At 40.9% G+C, this 14361-nt stretch overlaps 1 long non-coding RNA gene across 1 annotated transcript in view; it reads right to left on the reverse strand.

Moving 5' to 3' along the window:
* Positions 1-13945, reverse strand: part of LOC102380508 — a 64415-nt gene extending 50470 nt beyond the window's left edge. The window contains exons 1-2 of the long non-coding RNA XR_003095771.1: positions 13832-13945; positions 13390-13434 (exon numbers count right to left, since the gene is read on the reverse strand). This is a non-coding gene — a long non-coding RNA (uncharacterized LOC102380508). The remainder of the gene's footprint in view (positions 1-13389; positions 13435-13831) is intronic.
* Between the last annotated feature and the right edge of the window lie 416 nt (positions 13946-14361).

Consider the following 14361-nt stretch of genomic DNA (forward strand, 5'->3'; position numbering starts at 1 on the left):
AGAAACCTTTTACACAACTCAGAGCACAGGTTCAACACATTTTGTCACATTTGGATGCAAGTGAATTTTCACAGGGGGAAATCTCACAAATATCATTTAGAGAATCTCTCTCACTTCATCTATTAAGCCCTTTCTTACTTTTTCTGCACACAACAAAATGGCCAAAAGCCCTTTTCCCTTGTTTCATGCAGTATACTCCACCACAGCTCTTTGAAATGTGGTAGTGAAGTCCTTCCTTGTCTGTTGTATTTAAGGGAGCCACCAATTTGAGCCATTGCCCCATAACGGTAATTTTATGAAGAAATTGGCTTCAACTCCTCTTGCTTCAAAAGGCCACTAGACCTAGTGATGTCATGACTACCAATACTAAGAAGTGATATCTTAAAATATGACAAGATTGAAATGAGATCCTAAATATTTGCTAAGACTTTAAAAACAATGTTGTTTTTCATGTAGACCATGAGGAGAACACTTCGTCATCCGGAGGAGCAGGTAGAACGCAGAGAAAGCAGAAGCTACTGGGCCCCTCGGCCAAGAAAACAACATATAAAAGGTCAGGATGTTTTCTTCAAACAAAGAGCTTCCAAGCAACACACACACACACACACACACACACACACACACACACACACACACACACACACACACACACACAGGTTTGGGACATTTTATCCATGTTTAAATTTCCCTTTCCCTCAGGAAAGTACCATATTTGCTGCATTACTATGCAATATCAAGGGAAGAAATCTTGGGAGAGCAAGGTGAGCTGTGAAATTATTTTAAAATAAGTTAATAATTTTGGAGGAAGACAAGAGTTCTAGGTGGTTGAGAACACACACGCTGACACCCAAAAGTGATGGGCACATCAATGCAGCTATGTAATCTGTGTACATGCTACTCTGGGAGCAAGAGAGTGAGAGCAAGAGCAAGCATGCATCTCTGCATTTGTATTAGGTATATACAAAAAGCAATTATTATTCTATATAATGTGGTCAAACAACCGCTGTTGTCATAATTGTTGATTCTTCTGGATACTAAGTTTTAATCATTGATTGCAAACGTGCCAATCCTGGTACTCTCTCAGACAATTTTGATTTGCTTTTGGGGAGGTCTATGACTTTAGTTTTGGAAGAACTCAGTTCCCACAATTTGGTTACACACACACACACACACACACACACACACACACACACACAGGTTTGGTTGTCAGTCAACCCCTTGTGAACTGAAATCGGGGAGATTTTACACAATTATAGTTATGTAGCATTTGGCAAAACACTATGGCTAGTAGAATTTGCATGACATAACGATGGCATTACATACCTGCTCCCCACACACAAAAAGGAAGAAACTGCTAAATACCATCTTAGTTGTCCTTTCAGGTCCCTTTGTTCACAGTGTCTACCATGTGCACTCTGTTCATCTCTCCAGAAGCGAAGAGAGAAAAAATTATTTGGCCGGGGGGCGGGCTGAGCATGTGCATGCATGTGCACAGACCTTCCACCCTCCCCCCCTGCAGGTAAGTCTGTGAGGGTAGGGGAAAGGGCTGGGGGGGGGGTGCAGATTGAGGCCCACCCGTGGTGAGGGTGGGAGTGGGGCAGGGGCAGTGGCAGTGGCGAGCAGAGCCCCAGCCGGGTTGGGCAGCAGGACAAACAGAGCCCGGCTGGCTCATCCAGGGGTGTTGGAGGCTGCTTCTGCTGTGCATACCCTGGCAGAGGCCTGGTGGGCATGCATTCCTCCCCATCTATTTGTGGGGTGGAGGCTGCTGCTGCCATGTGGTGCACCCTGCTCCCTCGAGAGCCACGCAATGCTATGTATTTCCCCACTGTGGGGCAGGCAGGGGGTGCGGCACAGTTCAGTGGCAGCACTGTGCCAGTCCCAGGGCAGCTGCAGCAGGGAGCAAAGCACAGCACACAGAGGCAAATCGCCCCCATCCCATGCACAGATTGGGGGTGGCATGTGCCTCCCACGTCCCTGCCAGGGCGCGCACACTGCATCCCTGGACAAACTGCCCAGGTCCTCACTGTCCCACCACCTGGCCCAGCCAGGGCCTCCCCCCCGCTCTCCCTTCCTCACTGCCAGGGTCCTGATCATGCCCCCACTTCCCCCTCACAGAATAGATTGATACTTGGCTGCTATGCTGGGCAGCCAGTGATTCACACACCAGGCTGCAATCCTGCCTGCACATGCACCCCTCCCCAGCCGCCTGAGGCTGGGATGCCTTGTGGCCCTACCTGCTGCCCTGCGTTTGCGGGGGGTGAGCCCCATTAGCCCCAGCCTTCCACCACCTATGCACGTCTCTAAAATTCAGGTCAACCAGTGAGTGCAGGAAGAACTCTGGGCTTCCAAAAACAAAAGAAATGACAGTTTCTGATACTCAGCTAATGAAGGGGAAAAAGCATGCATTACTAAAACACAACCTGTAAATGACATTAATTTTACAGAGGAAAAAGGAAAACCACCACAAACAGCCCCCAACCTAAGTTTCAAAGGTTTATACTTGAATTTCCAGGAGCTCTGATATAGATCTTTTCTTTGAGTTGTTTAATTTCTGGAAGCAGTTTATTATCTTCTGCCACTTCTCACTGGTAGCAGTCAGAGCAATTTCATTATGCTTTTCTGTGCATCTGCTGAAATAGTGCTTGGCAACAGGGTAGTTAATCATCAACTAAGGGATCTATGAGTTGGCTAGAAATCTGTAATCACTCATGACATGTGAGGGGTTTTTCAAGTAGAAGGGGTTACATACACAACACTGAAAATGTTTCCTAATGCCAAATACACAGCCACCACAAAGACAGTTAGCCCTTGGAACCATAAAAAGACGAAATAAATGGAACAACATAACAAAGTTCAAATGCCCGTGTCACTAATATGCAGGCAAGTTATTCTGTACTGGAAAGAGTAAGATGTCACAGATGAAATTAAATACAACTGAGTGAAATCAAGAGTGGTTTTGCAAGAACAGGGATGGCTTGGATGTTTCATGGACCTCAAGATAAAAAGGTTTAGATAAGTGGTGCTATGTCACTTCACCTCTGGTTTGCATGGGTGCCAAGATATGAAAGCTATAAATACAGACATCAGGCAAGGAAGGAAAGAAAACACATATGGAAACAAACACATGGGAGGAGGAAAAACTTCTGCAAAAGCAGAAGAAACTTCCTGCATTTTTTGAGGAAGAAAAATGAAGAACAACAAAAAAAAAAAGTTCAGAAAACAAATAAGCAAGCTCAGCCCACAAGAGTATGATGATGATGATATAGATCAGGGCTGACCAATATCTGGGCAACTAGGGGCCACACGCAGAGTGGGCTGCAGATCCAGGGCTGCCCCACTGAGCTTCCCCAAGCCCCCACTGAGGCACACTGCCCAACTTCCCACACACCATCATGCATGTAACCCAGCCCCCCCTTTCTGCATAGGCAGCTTCTGCAATGCAAGAAGCCCGGCTCCCCCTTGTCAATCACTCAGCACCCCCACCCCCTCCGGCATGTGATGCAAGAGGTCCACCTGCAGCATGCACCATGGTCAACCTGGCCCCTTTGCACTGCACTGCCCTACCCCCAGGAACAGGGGCAGGAACCAGAAGCCAGAAGAGGGTAGGAGAGCCTGAAGACCCTGGCCATTGCTGCTGCAAGAGCAGTGGGTGGAGCAGCAGCTGGGTAGGAGTCTGTGGGCTGCATATTAACCCCTCATGGGCTGCTTGCAGCTTGTGAGCCACCAGTTGGATAGCCTGATATAGGTGGTTATGCACTGCTCCATTGTGCCTTGTAACTCCACTTCCCTTATTGGTTCTGCATTTTAGTGATAATCTATGGGATGTACTATTTTAGCTATGAACAATGTCCAGCCTGCATGTCACAGGCAGACCTGGGAGAGCTTGCAGCAAGCATAAAGAATACTGTATTTGTGTTTGTGAACTATCGCTTCCCTATATGACCACGTAGGCTGTGACAACTAAAATATCCATTGGAGTAATGGGTTTCTGTCGCATACAGTGCAGAGTCATTTAGCCAAATTCTGAGCTCACAGTGGTACAAATCTTCACTAGCTCTGCTGGAAGCAAGTCAGTTGGTTCAGCTGGGTGTAAATGAGAATGTAATGATAACCGCTTTCCTTATCAACTTGGTGCCAAGATCCCTATTGTTCCAGATCTGTAAGCAATAGGTTATTCTCAAGCAATTGGTTCAATTCTATTGACTTCAGTGGACCCGAGCCAAATCATACAAGTGCAGAATTTGCCTCTGAAACTTTAAGGGATGTATTCACTTCCCTCCTTTCTCTAAGTATATTAATGTAAAAATGGGGTTTTATTATAAAAGAGCTGTTCTTTGAAATTTAGCATCTGTGAAAGTGGTGTACTTGGTAGCCTGAGACAAAAGACCTACAAAAAACTAGAACTCTTGGTTCCAGAATGATACCTTTTATTAGACCAACTGGAAAGTCACAAGAAAATTATCCTTTTCTGCAAGCTTTCAGCATCAAGCTTTCGGGATTAATTGTCCTTTTCTGCAAACTTTCTTTGGACCCAAAAGCTTGCAGAAAAGGACAATTCTCTATCCAGTTGGTCTAATAAAAGGTATCATTCTGGAACCAAGAGTTCTAGTTTTTTGCATCTGTGAAATGCATTCAGTTTTTTTTTAAAGTGTTGTCTTGTGATGGCTGCAAGGCCATAAGTGTAAAAATCTGGAGCTGTAACCATTTTACACATTAAATGCTCAAGCAAGGCCAGTCCTTCCCATTCTTAGTATTAAATAAAAATCAATCACTGACCAAATTGTAGTAGAGTTTAACATTTTTAATGTAATAAAGAAAATATGGGGACCAGTTCTACACATTGCTAAGTTAACAGGATAAAACCAAATTCCATTATGTTGCACGCAAATAATGTATTCAGTTAGTAAAAGCAAATTCTACATCATCATATGGTTTAGTTTTTCTTTTTGTATTAGTTTAAATTCACAAAAGCTGTTTTAGTAAGATGGAAGTATGCAAAAATGTTGAATGCAACAGAGCGTTGCCAAGAAATAGAAAGATTTTCATGTAACATCACCCTAAAGATAGAAGAGATAGCTGAAGGTATTTGGTTTCTATTCTTAGGCCTATATGATTCAAGTGCAGTGGCACCTGGCTAATTCATACATTCTGTAATCCATAAAAATGCAAAACTGCTGGCTTCAATTATAAAAACACAATGCATTTCCCAACTTTTATGCGACTCCTTACATCTTTTCACATGATTAAAAAACAACCCTGGGGATAGATTACTTCAGAGGAAATAGAATCACAAAGCTTGCATCTAGGTCAGACTTATCAGATTTATACTACAGCACAGGGCCAATTGGTCCAGCTAACTAAAAAATAGTCTGTGCAATCCTGCATATGGTTTGCATGGACAGGTATCTATGCTGTCATGAGCACTGCCATGTTTGCTGTCTCTCCTGTAATTACAATTCCACCCCTGAAAATTGTATTTCTGTTAATGACACCAAAATACATGATTTCTATTAAAAGAGAGTCCATGAATACGCAGGAAATATTCAGGAGTAGCAAGTATTTTTAATGTCCCACTATAAGAAGGGAGGTAGTTTGTCATTGTGCGCACATTTTACAAAATGTAAGTCTTTCAGGAACAGATTAAGGCAAACGCAAACTAGAAATTTCCTTTCTGCCTTTACTATTTTCTTATCACTAAGCTGCAGGTGTCTTCAAGTATTATGATCACTAGGGGTCTGTCGGTGAACATTATATGCTTTGTAGCTGGAAAAAAAAAAACACTCTCTTCGCATTCTGAAATGCCATGGGAGGGGAAGAAATGGAAGGGGAAAAGGCAAGAGTGGAGGTATCTGACCAGTTTTTCATTACTGAGGAAGGATTTTTTTCTTCCATCTTTGGCTCCACGCTAAGCATGTAGTGTCCCTTGCCTGGTTACCAGCCTTTAATTAAACATTAGACACATTCTACACACAGTCTTACCAAGATTGTACTTCATGTGGTTCTACATCTGTACAAATCTGGGATGTGTTGCCATGGAAACAGAATGGTGCAGACATAAAAATTCAAAAATAAAATTTTTGTCTGACTTTCCAACCAAGTTGGCCAGAACATGTAGAAATGACACCGGAAATCCTATTCTTGACTTTTCATTTCAAGACTTCACATTTTCAAAATGGGCCACTTGTTTTGCTGCCATCAATTTGTGGACATCTTATTTAAGACACCCTGGGCCGGTTTTCCCAAAAGTTCTGAGCATTAATGTTAGTTGAAGCCAAGGGGAGCTGCAGGTGCTCAGAACATCTGGAAATAAAATGCTTCATATCTCAAGGCAAGCACCCTACAATAAAGGAATTTTTTTAAAAGTCTCAACAGCTGTTTTCAAAAGTATAGTTGCAAAAAAATGCAGGAATATGGTCTTTGTGGTAAAGAGCTGGGCTGGGACATAGGCAATCAAGGTTTGAGCCCGGTCTGTGTCAAAGCATCTTGCATGATTTGGGGCTAACCAATCACCTTAGTCACCCATGAAATGGGAATAACATTTTCCTCCTTTGTAAGGGGATAATCTTGGTAGTATTTAAAGTGGCACTGGGTGCTACTGCAGATTCGCTGCAAGGTAATTTATTATTCATACTATTTTTCTCACTTATTAGGTTCTGAAAATGAGTCATATTGTCTAGACCAGCTTTAGTACCACAAACAGGCATAGCATTTCCCAGATTAACTCAGAACAGTGGCCAAGAAAATCCATTATCCTGAAGACCCAGCCCCTTCTCCTTCCGAGCATCACAAAGTTCTCCTAAAGAAAGAAAGAAACCACTGCTGTTTAATTTCAACCACAGGTCTTCAACGTTAAAAAACTTTTGAGATGCAAGGCAAGGAAATAAAGGTACAATAACAACCCCAATTTGGCTGAAGCAGAGAATACACTACAAGGAAAATACTATCCATTTGGATTTTACACTGTCCGCTACATTACCTCAAGCTTTAACTTTGCTGTCTTGCCTGAAGGACAAACAGTAGGATTTGCTGCACTACGCTTGCTAGTATCACCACATCCATCCTTCCAGGAGCACTGCAAACTTCAAATATTTTGCTGCCTTAATATTTAGGTTTAAGTCATCCATCTAGGCGGATTAAAATCAGCAGCATGTGGACACAACACTTAATTGAACCAGTAAGAGAACTTCCAGACACAGACTAAAGCTGTGCACAAACATTTTTGAACCATTCCCTTCTCTCCCTTAATATCAAGTTTACAAAAGAATTACAACATTAGTCAAATACACTAGTATTATGTACTCACTTATCCGAGCACTAAAGATCAATGTGAAGTTATTCAATAAACTGCCTTCACAATTAACCATGTTGGGACCAGGAATAGAAATTCTCCTGAACCAGTCCTGCTAGGACCCACTTTAATCATTAGCTCACAAATAGGTTCTCCTGATGCACCACACTGTGCCTTTGAAATGCATCAAATCTTCCAACCTGTAATATTTTCTTAGGAAGAAGACAATCTCTTGTCCATTAGAAGGGTTTTATTATGTACCTTTCTCCTAAACACTCAGATTTGTTTTGTTCTAGTTTTGCTCTAAATTTGTTCAGCTGGAAAATTAAGACCAAATGTTTCCTGAATGTTCATTAATTCTGTATACCTCACTCTTTAACCAATTGACTCAACACACTTTGTCCGACTCCCAGAAGTGCTAAGAATCTGTGATTTCCCACAAAATGACCAAGAGTTGCATCTGGGCAACACCTCAAAGGACCAAGTTCCACATTCACATCCAAGAGGCTCTGCGTAAAAAAAAAAAAAAATATTGCAGGTTTGAAAAAAAACCTAACTTCCAGTGTGTCTCAGCCTTTCCATTTGATCATCTGTGTCCCTCCTCATGAGCCTGTGCACTGCATTATCCTTGCAGGCAAGGCCAAAGGGATGTGCATCCACAAGGTAGGAAAGGAGACCACGGAGAAGAGGATCTGAAGCTACTCTACTACATCCACAAAGAACTCCCAGGGCATGAATAATGGTGTTTAAAAACCAGCACTTTCTTCTGTATGGCAGAAAACAGATTCTCTGACAAATAACCGGGCTAGTGATAGGGGGTCAGTATTTTGACGTGGAGAGAGACAAAAAACACCAACAAAAGGATTCAGATCATGTATGTTAGAGGCTGTCAGCAAGCTGGCTTTGCCTTATTTTATGGAATAAGTTTACTCCAGATGGGATATTTTACACCAGGAAGTATGCCATTTCCCTGTGAACACATACAGCTGGACCTCATCCAAATAATCGTATTAACATACTACACCCCATCACATTTTTTTGTTCAAACATACTTCTAGGTTTATACTGGACTCTATGAAGAACATCAAACCAAATAAATACGCCTGGCCTGCTTTTGTCTAAGGATTTTTTAAAAATGAAACCTACATTTTAGGTCAAACTTTACCTGATAATTGATGCTCAAAGTGTTCTGGTAACAAGAATGCTGAATACATTTGACCCTAGGGATGGGATATCTGGAACAGCAATATCATCACCACTCTAGAAACATGTTTCAATCCAGCTGTAAATAACCCCAAATTCTAGAGTGAGCAGAGGTACTAAATATATTTTTCTCTACTGTCCTTTCTAAAAGGATAAGGCTTGGAGCCACTAATCCATTCCAGATACTGCTTTGCTATCAGTTTGAACTGTAACCATGTGTTTCACAAATGGTTTGGGGAACCTTGGTCACATGTTCGCAAGGAGCAAAGTTGTTTATTACCATTTACAAAGTGGTTTAAAAAACAGCAGGATATTGATATGCGCACAACAACTCAAAATGATATAAAGAGACTGCACAGATTCAATGCCAGATTACAAAGGAAAAAAGTCTTTGCTTGGAATACTTAATGCCTGATGCATCTTCTGCAATTGTAATATCTTCATATAAGATCTTTAAAAAAAGATCCAAAAAAAAGTGCAGTTACAACAGCGGTGAAGAGTATGGCCTCTTGACACTTCATTAAAGATGGACATAAGCCACGAAGTCTAGATCCAGACCTGTTCCCGAACTTTCCCAGAATGTAGGGGTCTACAAGCTGCACTTTTTGGAGCATAAGATATAATAATTTTAAATGTATACTTATACATAACATTTTAAAAACTGATAGTGTAACTTCTATCAGGTTGATCACTGGCAAGTTAAGGAGAAAAACAAACAACCCTTACATGGCATCATGAATAATCGTAAATGTTATTGTTACAAATTATCCAGCCTCTTTGTGAGCCAGAACCATTTCATTGGTTACCACTAGTCAAACAAAATACTTGGAACCACTGCTTGGGCACATACAAACATTTCACCACAGGTCGCTAGTTGCAGTTCAGGTCCTACTACAATCTCCTGGACTTCCTGGTGTGACATGCTGCCAGCGGTACAAACAAAACCTGGCTTCCAAGCTTACCTTTGGAAAACTAGAAAAGTATGAAAAAATTTCTCTCTTCCAGGAAGCATTTTCATACATATTATACATACATAAAATTGGCATGTTGAGGATTCAGGCAGGCAGCAAATAAAAGCCCCATTCACTGAAACCAGGCTATCTAAAGTACAGTGAAACCATCATTCTTGATTTTCTTTTCTATAAGCAAAGGAAAGATGTTGCCAATCACTGTTAGCTGCCATCAGTTCTAGCTCTAGATCAGTGGGAGACAACCTTTTTGGCAGGCATGCCATAAATTAGCCCTACACCCTTCCCGAGTGCCACTCTAATCCCCTTTCCCTGCCCAATCAGCTGCTCTGCTTTATGCTCCCTGCCCAGTCTGTTGCTCTATCTGCTACTGTGTTGCCATGGTCCTTCCAATCTAGTTTTCCAATTTCTGACAGCTGCCAGTACCATAGGAAAATGCAAAAACCCTGTAGTAGGCAATACTGTCAGCAAGTTAGTCCATAAGTTTTTTCCTAAACCCTCTGCAGTTAGTTATGTCCTGAAACACAGTGCTTAATAATCCCTATGAAAAAAGTTACCCAGTCTAATGCAACTGTACAGGCTCCATAGAGCTGTCCTTTTGAACCCTAATAAGCTATTGGCCTCAATTACATATTGTGGCAGCAAGTTCCATAAGTTAATTAAGCTTTGTATAAAATGCTTTCAATGCAGTTGAAAGGCAATGAGTTAAGAATAAATAGAAAAGAAGCCTCTTGTTTTGTAATATGCTTGTATGTTTACTCCAATTATGCTGTAAAATAGGATTATTTGGGTAAGGGTTGTAGGATCAGGTCTACTGTCACACTGAACTGCTAAATAACTATCTATGATATCTGTAACTACTATGCAAAATACTGTTCCTGAGCTAAAATTTCATACCTGCTTTATAGTCAGTTGGATACAAAAAGTAGCTGTGTCACATGATACATTTCTGTTATAAGTCCTCTCTCTCAGTACTTTAAACCTTCCTGAGATCAATAAGGCTCTCCAAGGCAAGGCCTGTCATTTTCTACAACAGAGTGCTACCTAGCACAAATAGGTCTTTGACCTGCTTGGCCTCTAGACAACAAGCAATGCACACGTTAAATAATAATTAATGGTGTGCACTCCCACATGGTGTTCAGGATGCATTTACCTCTGTCAGTCTAAGCATTTCAGGGCTGGTATTCAGGGTGCACTCAGTGCGAGAGGGCTCTCTGAAGACACAGCTGCCACGCTGGGATTTTGGGGTTGCTTTTGAGGGTGTTGACTATGACTGCTAAGCACACAGTGAAATGCATACTTTTCCTTGTAGATTTTAAAAATTGACTTTATCATATCTCCAAGACATTTCAAAATTAAATACCTTTGATTAAATTCAATACAAGGTTTTCCCTCTTTTCCAATAAGCAAAAGGGGGGGGGGAGGGGGAGGGGGAAGTCCAACCAGATATCTGCTTGAGTTTCAGGAGAGGACTCAGATACTGTACCAAACAGGATGAAGGAAGAGAATTTACACAGCTAACAACACTAGCTTCAATAATATTTAAATCTAGGGACTATTACCCAAGTGCTCATCTACATTTATTTTGGATGAAAAATACTCTGTTTCATTTCTGTTTCTAGTCAATTCCTCTTGCAAGTTCTCACATAGAAATACAGCATTTTGATGTTGTGGAGGCACATCCCTCTTAAAGACTTCAAAATAACTTTTAAAAATAGGATCCATATCACTCTGTACAGCTTTTACAAAGGCTTGTTTTAAATAAAGCCTGAAATTTCAGGTTAAATATGTGGTGAAAGCAAATGTAAAAAACATATCAGTAGCAAGAAGTGAATCTCTGCAAAATGACAGTCTTCTGAAGTAGGATTTTGATTGTGAAAAATTTTCCACAAATAGAACTACTTTTAAGTCTTTAAAAATTAAATCAAATGTGTTAATAATTTCCATCTGCTAATTCAATTTTCATGCTTCCTTTCTAGGATCCCAAATGCATTAAGATAATTGAGAAACGTGTTAAGCAATTTAATAAGTCACAAACACCAGACATGGAAAATTTGGTTAGATTTGTTCCCCAACCCCAACAGAAACATTTTCTGCTCTATATCATAATAAATTTGTTATTACTGTTTTCTTTGAGGTACGCAAGGTAGCAATCTAAGATGCATCTTGCAAATCCATAGCAATGCTATCCATAAAGCTCAATGCACGCCTTTGTTTAATTCCACACTTTACTTGAGGCAATACTTTGATAAGCTTATCATCATGCACTGAACTGACATTCTGTGATGACACAACAGACAACACTGCAAGGGGAATCAAGGATTTACATTAGTGATATATCATCTCTCTGGAACACACTTTAGGAATTTTATTCATTAGACAAATATCCAGAAGGGAAAAGCCCCCCAAATGACAGGACTTGCTAAACAGTATCAGGAATTAAATCTCTTTTGGATAGGGCTAGATATACCTTTGCAAAATAAAATAAATAAAATGATTAAAGTGATTTAACAAGACAGAAAGGAATTAAATTGAATTCAGATCAATTTGTTCCAGCATATTTAAGTTTTAGATCATTAATGAATGTATGTGTTTTTAAAACTTATTCCTAATGCTAGTTTATATCTATACTGTATATATGGATTAAATAGCATATAAAGTCTTTTTAGGATTAGAAAGCAATAATCTTAATTCTTGTAATAGCTAAACAACAACAAAAAGGTAATGGAACAGAAAAGTATTCACACATGCAAATAAATTTGCATACTAGCATCCAATTTCTGTACATGTTTTAAATCAACACTAGAGGTCTTTGTTCAATATGCAGCATAACTATTTTCATGGCTGATTGAAATACTATAATAGTCTGTAGTCTATATAGTTCAATCGAGGGTGGATTCAAAATTCTGCCTGTCATCTTTGAAAAGGCCAGTATTTTTGCATCACTGTATAGTGTGAAAATGAGAAGAATGGCAGTCTCTCTATATTTGCCTGTGTATATCTTGGTCACATTATGGTATGCAGTCCCTTCCGGTTATCATTCTAGAGACTATTAAACGCGATTAAGAATGTGATCTTATTGGCTATAAAATATCTGCTGTATGTTTTTAGAAAGCTCCTTTTCTCAATCTCCCACTCAACAGGACAAGACACAAATTTACATATGGCTGGAAAAATGGAACAGGTTTAAATATGTTCAGGAAACATCAGGAGGCTTTTGCCATATATGACCAGATTTGCATCCTTCGACCATTTCCAAGAACTACCTTATTTCACCCAGCAGGCCACATTTCATTCCAATGAACCCCAACCAAAATAACTAAATAAATCCCACCCCCCCAGCATCCAGGGACATTACATGAATAAGTCCTCTTCTAATGCATTTGCTCCCACACAAACTATTACGATACACAGCCTTAGAACCAGACTGTAGAAGAACAAAATCCCATCTCAACAGCTTAAAGAACACCATGGAATTACATCCTTGAATAATGTCAAATTCAGGAAGTGAGTTTCCATGTAAATGACTTATTAAAGGTTAGTCAAAGGATTTTGATGCAGACTACCCTATATTTACTCTGAGCACATTCATTTTATGCTTAAGATACTGCTATGCTACCATGAATCACTGGATACTTCCGTTCCATCATCCTGAGGAGAGCAGGTTAAATAGAAATTTGGCAATCCTCAGCAGCAAACACAGGACCAGGGATGTGAATGCAATAGTCTAACAAGCTGTACATTATACCCTAATTTGCAACATGCAAGTTTTGAAAAGCTTCAGACAGGATTTTTAGAGGGGGACCCCCCCCCCCAAACTGCATGCAATTCGTACCCAAGCTAAGCTTCAGCACGCTTTCCCCTCATTCCCACATGCCCGGCATTTAAAACGCTCAGAAACCTGCAAGAGATGCTCAGAAAATTACCTACCTTCCATCATGGTGGCAGAATTGCATTCCTCAATTTCCAAGGAGCCTGAAAAAATGCAGGACAATACGATTCCAGTTACCAGATGCTTAATGTAAGCCCTTAAAATAAATGTCTGAGATCCCTGATTTGTACAGCTGCCAGAGCAACATTGACGGGGGAGGGAGAAGGGGGAAAAAAAGTGCTAAGGCAAAAGACAGGCCATGGATGCTGCTGTGTCTGTATCACCTAGAGGATCACAGAAGGATGCTGAGAGAGAAAGGGAGAGAGAGCGAGTGCCGGCTTAGCTCACACGCCTGCCAGTATCTCAGCCAATCCCTCCAGCTCTGTACCTTGTCACATGGTAGCCTGCTTGCATCTCCTGACACAATACCCCTCGAGAACACAGGAACCTATTTCCCATTTTTCCCCCCACTTTCACCAAATGCATTACCCCTTTTCGTACCTTGTGACGCACTTCCCCTCTCTATAATCCTATTGCAGCAGCTGGGTGAACAAGATTAATTCTCAGGCACTGTCAGATTAGGAGGAGGCTCTGCCACGAAACGTGCACGTAAACAGGACTGCAGAAAAAAAAATTAGAATATTAAGCCTGAATAAATAGCCAGAGATTACATTATCTGCATGCAGCTCTCTAGTCACTACAATTCGATTCGAATAATGTCACTACGTTCAGAGTGTCAGGTTCTGTAGAGCGCCGAAATCAGAGAGGCTGTAAGCTTGGCTTCACATTTGTGTCTGCTGATCCCTTTGCTCTCCCTCAGCCATTCAAGAGAAAATCAATTGGACTGACGTCACATCATAAACAATTATCCCCAAAAGGATGATGCAGAAGAAATTTTACCCGGACCGCCTTCACGAGAGCCTTGGAATTAATTTCGCATGAAGAGCATCAGAGCCAAAGGGCAGGGAATTGCCATTAAAAAGAGGAAACAAAAGACACACATGAGGGAGTGGGGCTCTCAGATCAGACTG

The sequence above is a fragment of the Alligator sinensis genome, unplaced genomic scaffold (genome assembly GCF_000455745.1).
Source record: "Alligator sinensis unplaced genomic scaffold, ASM45574v1 scaffold982_1, whole genome shotgun sequence".
NCBI lineage: Eukaryota > Metazoa > Chordata > Crocodylia > Alligatoridae > Alligator > Alligator sinensis.